Source organism: Phascolarctos cinereus, unplaced genomic scaffold (assembly GCF_003287225.1).
Source record: "Phascolarctos cinereus isolate Bilbo 61053 unplaced genomic scaffold, phaCin_HiC Scaffold_5;HRSCAF=322, whole genome shotgun sequence".
NCBI lineage: Eukaryota > Metazoa > Chordata > Mammalia > Diprotodontia > Phascolarctidae > Phascolarctos > Phascolarctos cinereus.
Window position 1 is genome coordinate 301,500,410 of NW_027555958.1, and position 22,222 is coordinate 301,522,631.

At 40.2% G+C, this 22,222-nt stretch overlaps 1 long non-coding RNA gene and 1 pseudogene across 1 annotated transcript; one reads left to right on the forward strand and one right to left on the reverse strand.

The window, feature by feature from the left end:
• Positions 1 to 3,941: 3,941 nt before the first annotated feature.
• LOC110215867 (uncharacterized) lies at positions 3,942 to 14,570 on the reverse strand. The gene is made up of 4 exons (XR_002326633.2): positions 14,322 to 14,570; positions 5,564 to 5,640; positions 4,826 to 5,071; positions 3,942 to 4,081 (listed from the first exon to the last, which is right to left on the reverse strand). It is a non-coding gene; the product is annotated as an uncharacterized LOC110215867 (long non-coding RNA).
• A 3,285-nt stretch (positions 14,571 to 17,855) lies between these two features.
• On the forward strand, positions 17,856 to 20,749 carry LOC110215804 (eukaryotic initiation factor 4A-I pseudogene; annotated as a pseudogene).
• The last annotated feature ends 1,473 nt before the right edge of the window (positions 20,750 to 22,222 follow it).

Here is a 22,222-nt window from a genome sequence, read left to right on the forward strand (position 1 = left end):
AGTGCCCATCAATCTCAGCCTCAATAGACCTGTCTGCCACTTGCTGCCATACATATTATTTACATGTGTTCAATTTTAAACTGTTCAGAAATGCCCTGTGCCCTGCCCCTCTTTCCACCCCAGGACCCAACAGCCACCCCCACCCCATTTCCTGCTATGTTGGGTCAGGTTGAACTGGCCCAGCCTGGAAAAACTCCTGACCAGACCCCACCCTTGGCTTCAGCTAGAGAGGAGTGGAAAGTGAAGTGATGTTGGGGGTGGTGGTGAGTGATGTTGAAGGTATGACTATATAAATGATTTTATTATTTTAAAAACAGTTTAATTTTATTTTTAATTTATAAAATTGATTCAACAATTTAGAATGCATTCAAAATAATAAAAATTATAAAATAAATTTATATAAATTGTATAATTTATATATTCTTAAATTTCATATAATTACAAGTATAAAACTTGTATAATTTCTATAAAATTTTATTTTACATTTTATTATTTTCAATTAACAAGCATTTATCTTCTCTTCTTTCTCCCTCTAGTCCCCTGAAAGAAATATGTATAGTCAAGCAAAACAAATTCCCAATTTGGCTGTATTCAAAAACGTGTGCCTCATTACGTATTTTGAGCCTATCACCCCTCTGTCAGGAGGTGGATAGCCTTCTTCATTGTGTATGATTGCATGTGAGTATCCTATCTCCTTCCTCATGCCACCACACTGCCTTTGCCTGTCCCCCATAATCTCTCTTGTGCAGAGACATCTCCAGGGCAGGAGACACTACAATCTTCAGGCAGGAGAGAAGCTGGGGCACCCCAAGTATCCCAGATTAGCTCAGACCTGGAGAGTTGGGGAGGTGTTGCTGACACTGGCCAGAGGCAGACTGGAGGTGGGGACGACCAGCGCAGTCTCTCATCTGGCAAATACTTGGACTTGGTTGAGAAGTTCCCAATCTGTCTTGGCCCTCTTCCAGCCCCCAACCCCAGACACCCTCCCCCCTTCACCTCCTCCCACAGGCTAAGGAAACTCTTTCCCCCTGACATATCCATGGACACATTTATAGAGATTTAAATATACTTGGTCACAACACTGTCTCTAACATTGATTTTAACTAACACGATCTTCTGGGTTGGGGGCATATTATATAGTACTTCAATAGGGAGGAGAGAAATAAAGAGAAATTACAATCTTATAATCATACTTGTGGCAGTCCCCAGACAGGCCTTCTTCTCTAGATTCATTTTAAACTGGAGGTTCTGAATCTTTTTTCTGTCATGGTCCCCTCTGGCAGTCTGGCAAAGGCCCCCCACCTTTGAATAATATTTTTAAATACATAAAATAAAGTACAATGGATTACAAAGAAAACAATCATACTGAAGTACAGTTATAAAAATATTTTTGAAAACCAAGGTCACAGATCCCAGGTTCAGAATGCCTAAAGAGATCACTCCTCCTAGATCTTCTGTTACCCCCTGCCCTGATTTTGCAGGTCACTATATGTACGGGCCTTCAGCTCCCTCCTTGGTGTCTCTCTTAGCTTTTAAAGCTGCCAAGACCTGGGCCCGCCTATTTTACTCTGACTATAGCCATACATTCTTTACTTCTGATCGGGATTTCTCTCCCCAGCAGCTAATTTCAGGACAGAACCGAAGTGCTGGGGTCAGTGTCTCTGTCTCCACCCATGTGGAGAAAATTCATTCTCGTTTGGCGGGTGGGAAGGGTGGGTTGGATGTTTCTATCTGGGAGTGCTGCCTGGGTTTACAGACCCAGGGAACTGAGCTTATGTCGTTGTGAAGCTCCTTTCTGCATGTCTTTGTGTGACCTCTCTCTCTCTCTCTCCAATTCTTGGAGTCTGCCAAGCCCAAGCAGATTTGGGTGGGTGTGAGCCTACCAACTGGATCCAGAGCCAGAACAAAACCTCTTCATTGAGGAGACACAGGAGGAAGAGGCTTCTTACCTATTCATGGGAATGCCAAGTTTGGTAGTTCAGAAAAATCAGTTCTGGGTCAGCTAGGTGGCGCAGTGGATAGAGCACTGGCCCTGGGGTCAGGAGGATCTGAGTTCAAATCCAGACTCACACACATAACACTTGCAAGCTGTGTGACCCTGGGCAAGTCACTTAACCCCATGGCCTAGCCAAAAAAAAAAAAAAGAAAAGAAAAATCAGTTCTTTTCAGGACGGGTCTTTCTCTGACTATCTGTGCTAGAGAAAAGCTTCTTCTTACTGCTTGGGACCCTGACCTTGCCCTTTCTCTGGGCCCCCATATCTGGAATCTTCTTTACTGCAAACATCCATTTCCACCTCTCTGCCCCTTTGTAACCTTGCTGATTGGTGCTCCTGATATCAGGGGTAGGAAGCCTCTTTCTATACCTCTTTCTATAATCCACCTGGTCCTCTTCTGGATCCCTGCATAATCTTGGTGCTGGGTATACTGTGTGTTTTGCTTTGAAGAACTGAGAGTATCACCTAACCTGGGTGCTAGGACAGGAGATTTCCTGCCCTTTGCATTATTGATCCCCCTTCCTTTTACTGCTAAGCTAGAAGGTAATTGTACCTGAGACCCGGACCCTCTAGAGATCTGGTTATATCCTTGTCATGACCCCATGTTATTCTGAATTGATGACAAAACATCAAGGGTCTATAATTTTATTGATGTAGGGAATCCCTTGATTATATAGAGCTCAACTCATCTAAAGCTCAGTAGACAGTCTTCAAGAGCTGGTTTGACCAAAAATTTCCTCACCTTGTGGGAAGCCTTGCGTGGAGGCACTCTAAACTTAGCCGGTCTGGTCCTTGGGTGATAGACACGCAGTTCATTTCTGGGCCTTTCCCAATCTAGCTTAATTCTAGTGAATTCCCTTTGCTGATTATGCCCTGTTTGTGCTGTATTTAGCTTGTTTGTACGTTGTTGGTTTTTTAAAAAAATTATTTATTTTTCATATTCATTTTTTCACATTTTGAGTTCCAAATTCTCTCCTTCCCTCCTGCTCCTTCCCTACCCATTGAGAAGGCAAACAAGTAATGTCAATTGCACATGTGAAGTCATGCAAGACATATTTCCATGTCAGCCGGTCCATAGTTGTTTGCATGTTGTCTGTCCCGTTAGATTGTGAGCTCCTCAAAGGCAGGGACTTTGCCTATCTTTGTATCCCCAGAATATGCACAATGCCTGACATATAGTGAGTGCTTAATAAATGCTTATTAACTGAATGACTGAACTTTTCAACTTGGTAGGACCTGCAGGCCCATACCTTTAAGAATCTAGGGTCATTCCCATGTCATAGTGACACTCTAGTGAAATAATATTATTATATTAAATAATATTATTCCATACAAATTATGGGATGCTATGTTCTTTAAAGAATCAAAATTGTGGGTGATCCAAAGGACAATTAAGAGATGGATGATGGGTACAGATGAGCTCTCACCATATTACCAGTGAGCTGCATGCAAGAAGTGACATAAAAGATTGTCATTCATTAAATACATGATTGGAAAAGAAGGTGGCCCAGCCCATGTACCAAATTATAGCTTTGGTACCTATACCATGGTACCTATAGCATATTACAAGATTTACCAAGGGGAAGGCTCTTAGGGCCTTGGGTGTACTCCTATGGAGAGGATTGATGGGGATACATGGACAAAAGGGTTAGGGGCACAAGTTAGGGGCAGCTAGGTGGTACAGTGGATGGAGTGCTGGCCCTGGAGTCTAGAGGACCTGAGTTCAAATCCGGTCTCAGACCAGGCACTTGACACTTACTAGCTGTGTGACCCTGGGCAAGTCACTTAACCCCAATTGCCAGGAAAAAAAAAAGTTGCACAGGGTAAAGAAGCATGGATGAGTTGTGTGCACTGCTGGAGGCATACCTAGAAGAATGAGATTAAGGAACTATTGAAACATTAATATTGATAGCTTATACTTGTATTCAGCTTTATTTCTTCCCCCAAACTCCTTTACACACACTGTTCCAGTTTATCCTTTAGGCAGCTAGGCACTGCAGTGGCTAAAGTGCTGGGCCTGGAGTCAGGACGACTTGAATTCAAATCTGAGAAAGTCACATAATCTCAGTTTGCCTCAGTTTCCTCATCTGTAAAATGGGTGTAACAACAGCAGGGTTATTATGAGAATAAAATGAGATGATATTTGTAAAATGCTTTTCAAACCTTAAAGTGCTACATAAATGCTGGCTATTATTATTATTATTAATTATGTAATTTGTTCCGTTATCAACTGTTCTATCCATTGTTCTCTCCATAGCATAGATGTAGGAAAAGAGAACCCTGAGGGAAGAAGTGACCTGACTGATGAAACACTGTAAATGAATGACTGGGGCTACCTACCTCCCAGGGTTGTTGTGGTACTTGGTTGTACTTGGTAAACCTTAAAGGCAGAGGAATGGGAGGTAGAATTAGAATGGGTTTTGTTAGATAAGGGGGAAGCCCTGGATGGTGATATGGGGAATCAGAATTGTAGAGATAACTATGGACCCAAGGGTCCAGGGAAAACTTTGGAGGGAAGAAGGAATTGAAGATTATGGAATCATAGGATTTAGAGTCAGAAAGGACCGTGGAGTTGTTCAACTCCCTCATTTTACGGATGGGGAAACAGAGGCCCAGAGAGACTCAAGGTAAGTGCCAGAGCTGAACTTGAACTTCCAACTACTAATTCTAAATCTACTGCTCTTTCCATTACAAGCATCCCACCATATTTAAAGGATGGATAAGATTTGGTTATGGTTTTAATGTCTTTATAACGTCACTGGGCTAGACCCCACTTTGATTTTAAGCACTTCTACTTAGTGACTGGCACATAGTAGGCACTTAATACATACTTGTTGATTTGGCTTGACTTTTAATGGAATGGTCTGACTTTGGGGACTGGAAGGCAGGTATTTTCTAGAATTTACTAATAATGGTATCTATCTGGGCAAAGACTTCATTTTAAGTTCACAAAAAGTTGAGTTCTTGGAAGGAGGAGCTGGGAAAGGTGAAGTCCATCCAAATACTGGAAATGATTTTGTGGTTCTGGTGCTCAGGTCCGTGTTAGGGAAGGTTGCCCTGGACACAGAAATCCAACCCTAAAGCATAAAAACAAAGAATTTTAGCATCACATAATCTCAGAACTGAAGTCTCAAGGCCATATGTGTCCCTCTAGGTCCTCAAGTGTGGCCCTTTGACTGAATCCAAGCTGAATCCAAATCCTTGGGATTTGTTCTGTGAAGTTTGGATTCAGTCAAAGGGCTGCACTTGAGGACCCATAGGGCCACGTGTGGCCCTTCAAGGCCACAGATTCCCCACCTCTGGTCTAGTCCACCTGACCTTGAATCTCTTTTACAACATACCCAACAAGCGGTCATCCGGCCTTCACTTGAGGACTTTCCATGGAGGGGAACTCAGTCCTTCCTAGGCTAACTAATTCCACTTTGGGATAGCTCCTATTGTTAGCATGTTCTCCTTAAATTAAGCCTAAATTTGCTTCTTTCCAGCTTCCAGAAGAACCCAAGTAGTTCTACTCTTGGGCTGAGCCAAGCAAACCTAATCCTTCTTCTCCATGACAACTTTGCACATACTTGAAATCTGTGATCTTGTTCCCATGTTTCCTCTAAGTCTTTTCCTTGCCAAACAGCTTGTATGTTCCACTGTTATCCTAGAGATTGAAAAAACATTCATTTAATTTTGTGATTTTAATTAACAAAAATCTATTTTGTCTCCCTCCCCACATCCCCAGGAAAAAAAAAGGAAAACAAAACCCTTTTAACAAATATGCTCAATTGAGCCACATAGATTCCTGCATTGGCCATGTCCCAAAAAAGTATGATTCATTTTGTACCCCTAGTCCATCACCTCTGTCAGGAGGTGATTTATCATCAGTCCTCTGGAATCATTCTCTGAGAGCTGTTAAATGAAATTGAGGAAGGCCCTTAGCAAATTGGATTAACTCCCTTTGACAGACTCATGGGAGGATATGGGTAAGAGTCATCCAGGATGAGTAGGTGTTTTGGGTTGTGATCAGCATTATTAGAAGAAATATCGAACTTGATGAGGTCATGGAATATCAAAATTGATGAGGTCATGGAATATAGAAATTGATGAGGTCGTAGATTCATTTGAGTATTTTGAGTTTCTAGCCCAGTCTCTTAGCGTGAGGAAAAACTGCAATTAGGTGGTCTTCGGAGTTTATCATTAAGCTAGACCATGTAGTGAAGTAAGAAAAGTGATTTACTAGTAGATCTAAGTTAGATAATTGAGACTACCTCTTTAACAGTAAGGAACTGCTCTTAGCCCACAGGAGCTAGGGTGCAGTATTATTCCCTTTTTCACTAAGGGGCCTTTCTGTCTGGACCCAAGCATGTAAGGTTTGGATGAGGTTCAGTTCTGGGGCAGCCTGGCCTCTAATGAGAGATGTTAGACTTCCAAATACTTAAACTTTTCGGCTCTTTAACTCCCAGACATTGCAGCTGTGAGGTGATTTGCCTCTGCTTAGGTAATGGATCACATCCAAGATTTCCTCAAAAAGAGGGAGTAGAAAGATACACAGTATGCAACATGTCCCTGATGAGACAGATATTTATTTCCTACATGCAAAAGAAATGCTAAACATAAATACTGATAATGCACATCAACAGTTTAAAACAGGATTCAGTAAATTAACTATTGTTAACAATCTGCTGGGAGACTGATACTTAGACCTTGTTGAAACATAAAGCTGTTTGTAAGATTGTTGATTGAACATTTTACAATTCTCTTCCGTTCTGTACTAATAACCCTTTGTATGTGTCTTCAGGTATAATAGCCAAGAGTAGGCCATTCCTCTTGCTGATGTCTGTTTTTTCTAAGAGTGATGGAGTGGTTGCTGATGACTTTTTCCAGATCTCTCAAATTCACAGTCACCTCCAACTGTAGACACCTCTACTTGAGGATATATACCTATCCACCTAAGGTCAGTAAAGAACAATCACAAACGATACAGATAAAACCTAGATCCAGGTTCACTTAGGCAGGACATGCACGGATGCATGAAGGTCAGGGATGGAGACAGAAAGGACAAGTTGCTTTTCCTCCCACTCTCTTCATAGAAAGTATCTTGAAACAGTCCTAAAACAATCTGAAGCAGAAAGGAAGAGAGAACTGAGCTTGGGGGTCACTGTCTTTTAATTACCCACTAAGTCGTCAGCTTTGCTGATTTTGCAGCCAATGCAAGGACCTTTTCATCTTCTTGAAATATAAAGCCTTCAGTAATAGCCTTTGTTTTTCAGTCGTTTCAGTCTTGTCTGACTCTTGGTGACCCCATTTTGGTGTTTTCTTGGCAAAGATATTGGAGTGGTTTGCCATTTCCTTCTCCAGCTCATTTTACAGATGAGGAAACTGAGGCAAACAGGGTTAAGTGACTTGCCCAGGGTCACACAGCTAGTAAGCATCTGAGGCCAGATCTGAACTCATGAATCTTCCTGATTCCAAGCCCAGTGCATAGTTCAAAGCAAAAGACATTTAATTAAATAGCATAGCAAAATAGAGGGCAAAGGAAAGTATCTCCACACACACGGGGATATCTTTTCTCTCAGAGAAAACACATACCCGGGAAACATGAATGGAAGGGATGCCCACTAGAGAATTCATATGGCCAGCACAAACATTCAGTCAGAACAGCTCATGTTCTCAAAGTGGCATCCTTAATGGAAACTTCAGTCTTTGAAGCTACACCTCGCTCCTCTGCAGCTCATCTCCGGTTGTCCTGACCCAGGTCTTGCTGCTGAACTCAGATGTCCCTGGAGGAGAGAGCAGGGCTAATGACTTTGCACAGCTCTGCCTCACTTAAATCCAATTCACTTGTAAGTCAAGACATCACTCTCCTGATGTCATGGGTCCTCTTCAAGAACGAAGGACAAATAATAAACACTGTGCTCCTTTATAGGGCCCCAACGTCACAGTGGTGTGTTGGTAAATGTTTAATTACTGTTTTTCCTAAAATTTTAAAAAAATTGTATTCAGGACACACTTTTTTTGGGGGGGTGGGGAGGGCAAGGTAACTGGAGTTAAGTGACTTGCCCAGGGTCACACAGCCAGTATGTGTTATGTGTCTGAGGTCAGATTTGCACTCAGTTCCTCCTGACTCCAGGGCTGGTGCTCTATCCACTGCACCACCTAGTTGACCCACAGAACACACTTTCAAGTTCAATCTGCATTATTAATATCTTTGCCATCAATTTTCTTAAGTCTAGACAATCAAAAAAGCAATTAATCAAGCTTGATTTGTAGGGTTTGTGGCATTTGCAGTTTCTGAAGTGTAGATATCCACACTGAAAATTTCACAACAGGCTCTTGCAAGCCGGTTCCTGCTGGCTCCAGCACACCCCTGGTTGCAATCTCTGAATCATCTCCCCTAGTGTGGAGCTTTCTGCCTATTTGTCTTTTCTGATGTGCTGCCATCTGCTGGTTTTCATATTCTATGTGGCCTCTTCTTGTATGGCGGATTTGTATAGTCCTTGGGGCTATTTCAACTATTTTTGTGATATACGACCCCCTCCTCACCCACCACCACACTCCAACCAGAGGCACCTAGACAGCTAGCTCAAGAAAACCTTAGGCATTTTGGCCTTTCTTTTTAATTATTCCTCTTCCCTCCCCCTCCAGCCCTCTTTTGTCTCTTGGGCACTCTCAAACAATTTTTTTTTTTTTTTACTGAGCTATGGGCCTAAAGTTCCTTTAACTCATATCGTATTCCTGGATCATTTCACAACTCCACCAACAATGTATTAGTGTTCCAATTTTCCCACATCTTCTCCAGCATTTATCATTTTCCTGTTTTGTCATGTTAGCCAATCTGACAGGTGTGATGTGGTAGTGATTTAGAACATTTTTTCAAATGACTATAGATGGCTTTAATTTCTTCATCTGAAAACTGCCTGCTTATATCCTTTGACCATTTATCAATTGGGAAATGACTTATATTCTTATAAATTTGACTCAGTTGTCCATATATTTTAGAAATGAGGCCTTTATCAGAGATACTGGCTGTAAAAATTCTTTCCCAGTGTTTTGCTTCCCTCCTAATCTTGGTTGCATTGACTTTGTGCAAAAACTTTCAATTTAATGTAATCAAAATTATCCATTTTGCATTTCATAATGTTTCCTATCTCGTTTGGTCATAAATTCTTCCATTCTCCATAAATCTGACAGGTAAACTATTCCTTGCTCTCCCAGTTTACTTATAGTATCAGCCTTTATATGTAAATCATGAACCCATTTTGACTTTATTTTGGTATACAGTATAAGATATTGGTCTATGCCTAGTTTCTGCCATACTATTTTCCAATTTTCCCAGCAGTTTTTTTTTTGGTCAAATAGTGAGTTCTTATCCCAGAAACTGGAGTCTTTGGGTTTTTCACACAGTAGATTACCATAGTCATTGACTATTGTGTCTTGTGTGCCTAACCTATTCCACTGATCTAGCATTCTATTTCTCAGCCAGTACCGAGTAGTTTTGTAGATTGCTGATTTATAATACAATTTAAGATCTGGTATGGGTAGGCCACATTTCCTTGCATTTCTTTTCATTAATTCCCTTGATATTCCAGACCTTTTGTTCTTCCAGATGAATTTTGTTATTTTTTCTAGCTCTATAAAATAATTTTTGGTAGTTTGATTGGAATGGCACTGCATAAGTAAATTAATTTAGGTAGAATTGTCATTTTTATTATATATTTATATATATTTAATAATATTTTATTATTTTATGATATTCTGCTCATCATTTCTTATAGCACACTAGTATTCCATCACAGTCATATATCACAATCAACTTGTTCAGCCATTCCCCAATTGATGGGCATCCCCTCAATTTCCAATCTTTGCCACCACTAAAAGAGTCGCTATAAATCTTTTTTTTTTTACATAGATCCTGTTCCTTTTTAAATTTTTTATTTTGAATCTCTTTGGGACACAGACCTAGTAGTAGTGCTACTGCTGAGTCAAGGGTATGCACAATTTTATAATCCTTTGTGCGTAGTTCTAAATTGCTCTCCAGAATTAGTTCACGACTCTACCAACGGTGCATTAGTGTCCCAATTTTTTCACATCATCTCCAACATTTATCATTTTCCTGTTTTATCATGTTGGCCAATCTGATAGGTGTGATGTGGTACCTCAGAGTTATTTTGATTTGCATTTCTCTAATCAGTAGTGATTTAGAGCATTTTTCATATGACTGTAGATGGCTTTAATTTCTTCATCTGAAAACTGCCTGTTCATATCCTTTGACCATTTATCAATTGGGAATGACATATTCTTACAAGTTTGATTCAGTTCTCTATATATTTTAGAAATGAGGCCTTTATCGGAGGGACTTGCTATAAAATCCCCCCCACCCCAGTTTTCTGCTTTTCGTCTAATCTCAGCAGCATTAGTTTAGTTTTTACTGTAATGTATGTAATCAAAATCACCAGTTTTACATCTCATAATGCTCTCTATCTGTTGTCTGGTCATAAATTCCTCTTTTATCCACAGATCTGAAGATAAAATATTCCATGCTCCCTAATTTGCTTATGATATCACCCTTTATGTTTAAATCATGTACCTATTTTGATCTTATCTTGATGTATGGTATGAGATGTTGATCTATACCTAGTTTTGGCTAAATTGCTGTCCAATTTCCCCAGAAATTTTTGTCAAATAATGATATATTGTCCCCAAAGCTTTGATCTTTGCATTGATCAAACACTAGATTACTATGGTCATTTCCTACCATGTATTGTGTACCTAATCTATTTCACTGATCCACCACTATTTCTTAGCCCAATAGTAGATTGTTTTGATGATTACTGCTTTGTAATATAGTTTGAGATCTGGTATGGCTAGGCTGCCTTCCTTCATATTTATTTTTTCATTGATTCCCTTGATATTTTTGACCTTTTGTTCTTCCAGGTGAATTTTAAATTATTTTTTCTAGCTGTATAAAATGACTTTTTTTGGTAGTTTGGCATAGGACTGAATAAGTGAATTAATTTAGGTAGAATTGTTGTTTTATTATATTGGCTTGGCCTACCCACACACAGCTGATATCTCTCCAATTGTTTAGATCTGACTTCATTTGTATGAAAAATGCTTTGTAATTGTGTTCATATAATTCCTGGGTTTGTCTTGTCATGTAAACTCCCAAGTATTTTATATTGTCTACAGTTTAAAAATTGGCTTTTAAAAACCATATATGATGTAAGAGGAAGGGCAAAAGAGGGCATTGGACTGCTAATTGTGGTGGGTGATATGACAATATATAAATGATGGAGATAAAATAGAACTGCTTATCTCTTATTTTGCTTGTTTTTTCTTTCAAAGTCAATGGTCTTTGGAGTAGGAAAGATAGGAAAAAATGATTAGTTATGGCTGAAACAGAAGATGAATGAGGAGATATCAAAAGAGCTCTTAGCTATCCTAAGTTACCAGGTGAAGTCAAACTATATGCTATAGTCCTAAAACAAAACAAAACAACCCCTGGCAGTTATTACTGAGATTATTGATGATTGCTGAAGCATTGTGAACAACAGGGTGAGCTGCTGCAGGACTAAAGAAGAACAGATGTCTTCATTTTCAACAAAAGGAAAAGAGTAGAATCTGTAACTTATAAGCTGGGGAAGTTGACCTGTAGTCCTGGCCATGTTACTAGATGTTCTGTGAGCATTTAGAGAAAGAGCCAATGACTTAGACCTAGAACACCGTGGCTTCATCAAGAAAAGGTTATGCAGAACAACATTATATCTTTTTTAAGAGCTTTATCACATTGGTAGGTCAGGGGAACACTATAGATATAGAATAGTAGAGTGAGAGGGTTTTTTTTAAAGAAATTAAAAAAAATACTGAACTTAACACCACACACAATGGACATTTCCATATATGTAATAGAACAACAAAAAAAGAGGATTGTACATGAAATCATGAATCTCCATTACACACAGCTTGCTTTTTTCCTAAAATATGTATAATGGAGATTAGCTAATAAGGGCCCATTTCTTACAGCATGTGCTCTGTATGATATCAGCTTGCACAGAGGCTTGGTGGGCCTGCTTCTGAATGTGAGAGATGGAAGGGTCCTTACTCCTCTGTTTTAGAGCACGCACAGGTAGTTTGTTTCCTTTTGATTCTACTGCATGGCCATGGAAAGCTTTTAAATTGGCTGCCCAGAACTGAATGTGCATATAATAGACACAAATAGACGAAATATTTTTCTCCCTAGAGCCTTTTTTTTTTTCTGGCTAGGCAATGGAGTTAAGTGACTTGCCCAGGGTCACACAGCTAGTAGGTGTCATGTGTCTGAGGCTGGATTTGAACTGAGGTCCTGCAGCCAAATCACCTTGTCCTGAAAGCAAGGGAGTGCCTCAACTCTTGGCTATGCCACTTAGAAATTGACTTGGTGGAGGGAATATGGTCAAGAGTTTCGTTTTGAGTCCTCAGGCACCAAGGTAGCAGAAGAGTGTGCTTTCTGTCTGGGATGCTTTTGTACTGTGGGTCTTGTGATATTTTCTCAGTAAATATAGCTTTGTAAAAGCTAATCAATGTTAATTGGTTAATTAATATTGGGAAGAAATCAATTGGTCCATTGATTATATGATGTTGGAGTGATGTTAATTGGTGAGAACACACTAGATGAGGGATTTTGAACAAGGAATCTCTAAACCTTCAGAGTTACTTCTAGAGCTTGAAGGAGGGGGTGGGAGTCTTGCTCTGATAGCCTACTAGATGAAGTGTGTGTTGGGAGAGTGAGCCCAGAGCTTATAAGTGCTACATAGATAATATGTTTAATGCGTAGTCTTTTTTTTTTCTTGCTTTTTGGTGAGGCAATCAGGGTTAAGTGACTTGCCCAGGGTCTCACAGCTAGCTAGTAAAGGTCAAGTGTCTGAGGCCGGATTTGAATTCAGGTCCTCATAACTCCAAGGCCAGAGCTCTATCCACTGTGCAACCTAGCTTGCCCCTAACGTGTAGTCTTTAAAATTGTCCTGCTCATCTTTGATTCTTTCTGGCCTTTTTTCTCTGTATTTTATTTTATTATCCAGCAATACAATCATTTAAAAATCCAAATGGGGAGCTGAGGAAAGCCCATGCCATGGGAGGTGGGGATCTGGGGATTTTTGCTTTTTTTTTTTTCCTTTTTGCCAGAGTGTACCTTAAAGAGGCAGCTTCCTGAAAGAGTAGCCTTGCCCCAGGAGGAGGGGAGCAACTTCCTACTTGTGCTGTTGTTTGGATTTAGAGAGACACTTGGTTGGTTAGCTGTCGCTGTGTTAGGAGTTAGAGAGCTCATAGTTATTCACTCACTGCTGGTATTTAGAATTGTTCAACATCAACCTTAACATGAGAAATTAAATCAGCCTAAACTGGTTTAAATGTGTGCCTGCAAACTGCTACATGTCTATACTATGTACCATTAAGATTTCCTCACTCTGAATTAAAATAGCCTTTTTTTTTTAACACCAAATGATCAAAGGAAAGTATGTTACATGAATGATCTACACTAGCAGGGTTCAGAGTTGGCTACCCCAGTTTATAAGTTTTAGCCTACATATATTGATCCCTACTTTCTCAGTGCTACTGATTTAATCTCTTATTATTTCTCATCTCAGATTCAAATGCAATCAAAGGATATGTTCTGATATTCCCTCATAAATTACCAAAAGGAAACATCTCTCATTAATTAATTAGTTCTTAGTTTCCCTTTTAGTTTCTTATATATTATTGTTGTTGAATTGTTTCGGTCATGTCCAACTCTTGGTGACCCCATTTTGAGGTTTTCTTGGCAAAGGTACTGGAGTGGTTTGCCATTTCCTTCTCCAGCTCATTTTACAGATGAGGCAACTGAGGCAAACAGGATTAAGTGACTTGTCCAGAGTCACACAGCCAGTAAGTGTGTGAGGCCAGATTTGAACTCATAAAGATGAGTCTTCCTGATTCCAAGCCCCGTGCTCTACCCTCTGCGCCACCTTGCTGCCCTTCTTATATATTACTTATTAAATAAACCAGAAAAATGTCTTTTCCCACAAGCTTTCCTTTCTCTCTCTCTCTCTCTGTCTCTCTCTCTCTCTGTCTCTCTCTCTCTGTCTCTCTGTCTCTCTGTCTCTCTCTCTGTCTCTCTCTCTCTCTCTCTGTCTCTCTGTCTCTCTCTGTCTCTCTGTCTCTGTCTCTGTCTCTGTCTCTGTCTCTGTCTCTGTCTCTCCCCTTTTTCCCCCCTCCTCTTTCTTACCCATCCCCTAATCTCATAGGCTTAAATAAACATGAAAGTTACTGGCTATGCAACTTATTAACGATAAAATAAACAATAAAATAAAGACATAGATTATTATTTACAATGTATCATCTGTAAGAAAGATCACAGCAGCAGTCACCTCTAACCATCACTCTGAAAACAAGACCTGTCATTTAGTTCTCTCAGGATGGCAGCTGAAGTCTTTTCTCAAGAACTTTCTTCCTAATGTTTCTTGACAAAAGAGTTAAATTCCATCCCTCTTTGATAGTTAAACCACTCAGTCTCTCAGGAAAGAAGTTCTCTTAGTCCTTTATCTCTGTCCTCAGTCTTTCTCCAACAATTACAACAGTTAAAAGAGACTTCAAAATGACAGTTTGGTTGTGATGTGGAAAAATTCCAGTCCCTCTTTAAGTAACAGTATCCATAGTCTCTGTAGGAGATGCTATTGAAACTGGTGTTACAAAAGTAAAAATTTTAAAACCCTGAAATTCCAAGACCATAATATTTGAAGGGAAACAATGAATCTCTTGGGTTGTGTCAGTAGAAAGTTATCAGAAAGTCTTCTCTTTGCTGGGGTGAGAAGGGAGCTACTCTGAGCTGGTTTTTTTTTTCTTCTTATAGTTGAATAAAATGTTGGGAACCATTGGTGCTAAAGTCTTTAATTGTTTCACTTGAAACAGTTTACAATGGGATTTGGGCTTGAAGAAATAGCAGGTTAAGTTGGGGGAATAGGGTAGCAGGTGGATAAAGGAGAAGGGCTAAAAATCCCTTCCCAGCGCCTCAGAGAGGAGAAAGGATTATGTATCTTCCTTAACAAACTTTTACAAAAGTTTTATTGATTCCTTTTAAAAAAAATCATAGTCATTTCAGGATGTAAGTCTTCCTGCTAACACACACACACACACACACACACACACACACACACACACACACACACAATTAGACCCTCCTTAATAACCAAGAAAACCAGTTAAGTTGTATCTGCAAGAGTGTATGCAACATTTTGTGCCCAAATCCCCTACCTTTTTGATGAAGAAGAGATGAATGCTTCATTAGCATCTCATCCCTAGTGTCTTCCAAAACTTAGCTCAAGCCCCATTTTCTCCATTGGGTCTTTTCTGATCTGATCAACTGCTGGTGTCCCTTGCAGTCCTGTCTCCCCTCCACTCCCCAGTGTACTTACTTTTCATATATTTTATGTTTATGTAATGAGTACATGTTTTTCCAGACAGAATGAAAATTCCCTGAGGGCATAGATTCCTTCACATTTGTCTTTGTATTCCAAGTATCTTGTGCAGTGCTTGGCACATAGGTGTTCTATTATCTTTTTTTTTTTTTTTAGGCAATGGGGTTAAGTGACTTGCCCAGGGTCACACAGCTAGTAAGTGTTATGTGTCTGAGGCCGGATTTGAATTCAGGTCCTCCTGAATACAGGTCTGGTGCTTTATCCACTGTGCCACCTAGCTGCCGCCATAGGTGTTTTAATAAATGCTTGTTGACTGATAATATTACTCTGAACCAGAGATTTCAAGGAGAGAGGGATAGTTTAGAGAAGAGCTGTCAAACATATGCCCCTGTGGCCAACAACTCTCCTTGTACGGCAGGACTAGATTAAAATGTAACTGGGAAATATTTAACAAAATAAATAAAAATACAACAGAACATAGATAATACTAATATGTGGTTTTCTAAATCAATATATGGCCTATTTGTTGTTGTTGTCCAGTTGTGTCTGAGGTGACCCCCATGGGGTTTTCTTGACAAAGATACGGAGTGGTTTGCCATTTCCTTCTCCAACTCATTTTACAGATGAGGAAACTGAGGCAAACAGGATAAATGATTTGCCCAAGGTCACACAGGTAGTAAGTGTCTGAGGCTGGAATTGAATTCAGGTCTTCCTGACTCCAAGCCTGAACCTCTAACCACTGCACCACTTAGCTGTCCATATGTGGCCCATAGGGATCTTTATGAATGGCAGTGCCCCTGTTTTAATTAGAGTTTAATACCACAGGCTTAGAGGGATGTCTGTGGGAGAGAGGAGAGACAGAAAAAGAGGGGGGTCTTGGTTTAAAATGAGATCTGGTGTTATTATTTCTCTTCTGTTCCCTCCCTTTTCCAAATCTGGGGCTGTTTAAACAGCTTTATTTTTTCCTTTCTGTTTTCCTGGAAAAAGGGAAGGGAGGATGTGAGAGATGGGGACCAGATGTAGGAGAAAGAGAGGGGGAGAGAGAAAGAGAGAAGGGGAGGGGAGGGAAGGGAGGGAGGGAGAGAGAGAAGGGAAGAGAGAGAGAGAGACAGAGAGAGAGATCCCTATCCTACTCACAAGTTAGGCATGGAAGGGGATCTAAGCAGCCAACTAATAATCCAACCTATACCCTAAAGCAGGGATCAGCATACTACTCCTTGCAGGCCAAATTCTGCCTATGACCTGTTTCTGTATAGCTGTGAATTAATAGTTTTTACATTTTTAAATAAAAAAATTGCACACAATGATCCAGCTCTCATCTCTGTCCCTTTGTGCTCCCTGGCCTGCCAGTCTGGAATGCATTTCCTTCACATCTTCCATTTGGTCCCAGAGGGCAGAACCCAGAGCAATTGGTAGAAATTGCAAAGGGGCATATTTAGGCTTGATGTAAGGAAAAGCTTCCTAAAACTGGAGCTGTCTGCACGAGGAGGTGGCTCTCTAAGCAGAAGCTGAATGACATCTTGTCAGGTATATTATAATGGGCATTCCTTTAGGATGACGGTCAGCAAACTAAGGCCAGCTAATTGCAGTCACCAGCCACCAGTACAGGAAGTGGTTCTGTGTAGAAACTGCAAGTAGGCCTACATAGCCTGGGGAATTCGGGTAGAAAGAGTTGAGAAAAGTAATAGGTAAGACTATTAGAAAGGTGAGATAAGGAAGTAAAGAGCTTTGAAGGCCAAGCTGAAGAGTTTCTATTTGATGTTAGGTAAAAGGAAACCATGAAGTTTATTGAGTAGAGGAGCAAAATCTAGAGAATGAGAGAGGAGGGATGTGTCAAAACCTGAAGAGAGGGCAAATAGAATGAGAACAAAGAAATAATAAATAAATAAATAATATGTAATAATAATAATAATAAATAATAAAAAATTGGATTAAGCCATTAAGACATTGTTGGTAACCTTGGAAAGAGCAGTTTCAGTCCTATTGGAGTGAACAGAAGCCAGCTTATAAGGGTTTGAGAAGTGAATGGAGAGACCCTAGTTCCCAGTATCACGTTGGGAAGTCAATGGCTGTGATAGGATGGACCCTGATGGCACCATCTAGAGTAACTTGTGGATTGTGGATTGTGGATATTTTTGATGATATGATAGGAACTGTTTCAGAATCTCTCCTTTGTGGTATATATGGTTTGGGGAAGCCACCTGCCACCTAGCAACATGCAATGCTTCCTTATACCAAAGGTTATGATGTGATTGCTCAAGCCCACACTGTAGACAGGCTTGATAGATAACCTTTGCCATTTCTGTTTTGCAACACATTGAACTGGACTTAAAGGTCCACAAAGACCCCAAAACAGGAGTGATGGCATGGGGAGACTCCATGGGTACTTTATGCCATGCTTGCTTTGGAGGAACAAATAAGTGTTCAGGTAGAAGTTCAGAAGTTGTAGATGGAAGCTCCCCACATCATTATGGGTACCCCAAGACCATGTCTTTAACCAGTGATCCTATCTCCTAAATAGAGGCAAATAGGGTTAAGTAATTTGCCTAGCTTCACACAGCTAGTGAGTGTCTAAGACTAGATTTGAACTCAGGTCTTCCTGACTCCAGGCGCAGTGCTCTATCCACTGTGCCACCTTGGTGGCCCCTGAATAGGGTGTATGGGTGTTCAAGGAGGACTAGCACCCTGGTATGAGGAGCTTATTGAGCCCTTTTAAGGCTGTTCATTCACCTGTGATGTCTACCTGGCACTTCACTCTCACCTGTGGCTCCAAGATGCTGTAGCCTGCACAGTGGCCACACCCCAGTAAACCATCTTGGCAGACAAGTAAAACTAAGTTGAGGGTAACTGTTGGGCCACAAACCCGTTGGTGAATTAGCAGAGTGTCTATTCCAAGCATGTGAAGATTTCCCCTGGTGGAATGGGCAGATGAGAACAATTTGTTTCAGTGGCCTTGAAGCAGGCACTGTGGAGCGCTTAGAGCTTGGTCAGACACTGAAGATGCCAACGTCATCCACTGCAGCCTGGGCCATCGCCAGTCATCCTGACTTTTTGTCTTGCCACTGGACTTTGATGATTCTGGAAGAGAGAGTGAGGCTGAGGACTTTGTGTAACTCTGCTTCATTAAATCCAATTTACGCAGGAATCAAGACATAACCCTGTGACATCATTGTTCTTTGAAAATGAAGGACAAAGGGAGGTGGATCAGTGGAATAGGTTAAATATGCAAGACACAGCAGTCAATGACTATAGTAATCTATTATTTGATAAACCCAAAGACCCCAGTTTCTGGGATAAGAACCCACTCTTTGAAAAAAACTGCTGGGAAAACTGGAAAAGAGTATGGCAGAAACTAGGCATAGACCCAAATCTCACACCATATACCAAAATAAAGTCAAAATGGGTTCATGACTTAGATATAAAGGCTGACACCACAAGTAAACTGGGAGAACAAGGAACAGTTTACCTATCAGATCTATGGAGAACAGAAGAATTCATGACCAAACAGGAGATAGAGAACATTATGAAAAGCAAAATGGATAATTTTGATTACATTAAATTGAAAAGTTTTTGCACAAACAAAGCCAATGCAACTAAGATTAGAAGGAAGGTAGAAAATTGGGAAAGAATTTTTGCAACCAGTCTCTCTGATAAAGGCCTCATTTCTAAAATATATAGAGAATTAAGACAAATTTATAAGAACACAAGCCATTCCCCAATTGACAAATGGTCAAAGGATATGAACAGATAGTTCTCAGATGAAGAAATTAAAGCCATTTATAGTCATATGAAAAAGTGCTCTAAATCGTTATTGATTAGAGAAATGCAAATCAAAACAACTCTGAGGTACCACATCACACCTATCAGATTGGCCAACATGACAAAACAGGAAAATGATAAATGTTGGAAAAGATGTGGGTGGAGCTGTGAAATGATCCAACCATTTTGGAGAACAATTTGGAACTATGCCCAAAGGGCTACAAAAATGTGCATACCCTTTGATCCAGCAATAGCACTTCTAGGGCTATATCCCAAAGAGATCAAACAAATGGGAAAAGGACCCACATGTACAAAAATATTCATATCAGCTCTTTTTGTGGTGGCAAAGAATTGGAAATTGACAGGATGCCCATCCATTGGGGAATGGCTGAGCAAGTTGTGGTATATGAATGTAATGGAATACTATTGTGCTATAAGAAATGATGAACAGGCTGATTTCAGACAAACCTGGAAAGACTTATATGGTCTGATGCTGACTGAAGTGAGCAGAACCAAGAGGACTTTGTACACAATAACAGCCACGTTATGCAATGACTAATATTGTTAAACTGAACCCTTCTCAGCATTACGAGGATCTAAGACATCTCCAGAGGGCTCGGGATGGAAAATGCTGTCCACATCCAAAGAAAGAACTATGGAAGTCTAATCGCTCTCATTTATTTTTACCTTCTGTTGAGTTTTGTTTCATCTTTCTGATGGTTCCTCGTATTGGTTTTAATTTTTACTTACAACTTCACTAATGTAAAAATATGTTTAATGGGTATGTAAGTGTATAGCCTATATCAGATTATGTGCCATCTTGGGGAGGGTGGGGGGGAGGAAGGGGGAGAAAAATTTTCAACTCAAAAGCATATGGAAGTGATTGTTGATAAATCAAAATAAATTAATAAAATTTTTTAAAAATGAAGGACAAACAATAACATCTCCTAAATATATCAAGATGTTAGTCCTGGATGAAGCTGATGAAATGTTAAACCGTAGTTATAAGGACCAGATCTATGAAATATTCCAGAAACTCAGTGGGCAATACTCAGGTGGTTCTCCTGTTGGCCACCATGCCCTTACATGGGCTGGAAGTGACCCAGAAGTTTATGAGAAATGCTATCAGGAGTCTAGTCAAGAAGGAGGAGCTGACATTGAAAGGATCTTGTCAGTTTTACATTAATGTGGATGAAATGCTATTATCCAAGCTATTCTCTTCCTCAATCAGTGGCTTGGCTGACCAAGAGCATTCATGTCCATCTTGCTGGTTATGCAATGTGTAGAGACATTGACCAAAAGAAACATGATGTAATCATGGGGTAAGCTTCAGCTCGATGCTTGCTACCATTGACCTACTGTTCAGAGGCCCTGATGTGTGACAAGTATCTTTAGTTATTAATGAGACATCCCCATCAACTAGAAGAATTATATTCAGAGAAATGGCCATGGGGGTGCTTCGGTTTTAAGAGTGTGGCTATCAATATAGTGACAGAAGAGGACATGAAGACCCTCCCAAATAATGAGCCCTTCTAGAATGCCTCCATTGAAAAGATGCCTCTCAATGTGGTTGACCTCATTTAAGGAGCTTGCTCACCTGATTTTACCCAGACCTCTGCTTTCCTTGGGAAGCCAGGGGGTACAGTAGATGGACCTGGAGTCAGAAAGACTAATCTTTACTTATTGAATAAAGGCTGAATTTAAATCCAGCCGCAGACAGTTACTAACTGTATGACCCTAGGCAAGTAACTTAATTCTCATCTGTAATCCTCATCTGAATCCTCATCAATCCAATCTGGAGAAGGAAACGACAAACCACTCTGGTATCTTTGCCAAGAAAACTCCAAATTGAGTCACGAAGAGTCAGACACAACTCAACAATAGCAACAACAACCTGCCTGGGATGATGAGGCAAGGAGGAGGAACTGCAAGGAGAGGAGGGCAAAAATGGGTGGGCACCTTTGTCACTTTTTGACCAAAAAAGTGTAAGTGGGAGGGAACTGGAATGAAGTAGTGTGGACAATTTTGCTTTTCTAAAACAAAGAAAGGAATTATTTGAAGGACTTAGTGCTTTCCATGCAGAAGCCAGGTTCTTTAGAAAGATTATCTTTATTTTATCCTCACAACAATCCTAGGTGACAGGTGCTATTATTATCTCCTTTCAGGATAAGGAAACTGAGGTAAATAGGGTTAAGTGACTTACCCAGGGTCACACAGCTAGTAAACCTGAGGTCATATTTGAACTCAGGTCTTCCTGACTCCAGGCAGTGCTCTGCCCACTGAGCCATCTGGCTGCCTCATAGATTTAGAGTTATAAGGAAATTTAGAGACCATGTATTCCAGAAATGCTAAAATACTGTTTGCAGGCCACATTCAGGTGCTTCTGAAACCATATTAAAATGTAATTTGGACATATTTAACAAAATAAAAAATGCAATAAAACATAGATAATGTTAATATGAGGTTTTCTAAGTCAATATGTGCTTTCAGGTATCCTCATATACACTTTAGTGGCTTTATTTCTCTCTGAGTTTGATGCCACTGATGTAGTGCAATCGCCCCATTTTACAGATGAGAAAAACTGGAAGTGTGGCCAGAGGGGTGAAATTACTTGGCTATAGCAGAACTGGGGCTCAGAGCACATCCTTTGGGTCAAAGTGCAATGTTTTTTATGTGCACCATCACTACTTTATGAAGTATATACTTGGCAGAATGCCAACCTGAATTCCCCGAACTGAACTCCTGAAGATTTCAGAACATTGCACAATATCTTTTGTCATTTCCCTTCTCTGGGCCTCATTTTTTGCATCTGTTGAATAAGGGGGGTGGACCAAATGACCTCTGAGGTCCTTTCCAGTTCTAAGTCTGTGATTCTCTGCTCCTTTCCAATTTTCAGTCCTAAGTGTATGCCTTGGACTGAAACATACCATCCATCTTATTAGGGCTTCTTAATCTTTTGTGTGTCATGGACTCTTTGGGCAGTCTGTGGACCCCTTCTCAGAAGAATGTTTTTAAACTCACACCAAAAAATACATAGGAGTACAAAGGAAAGCAATT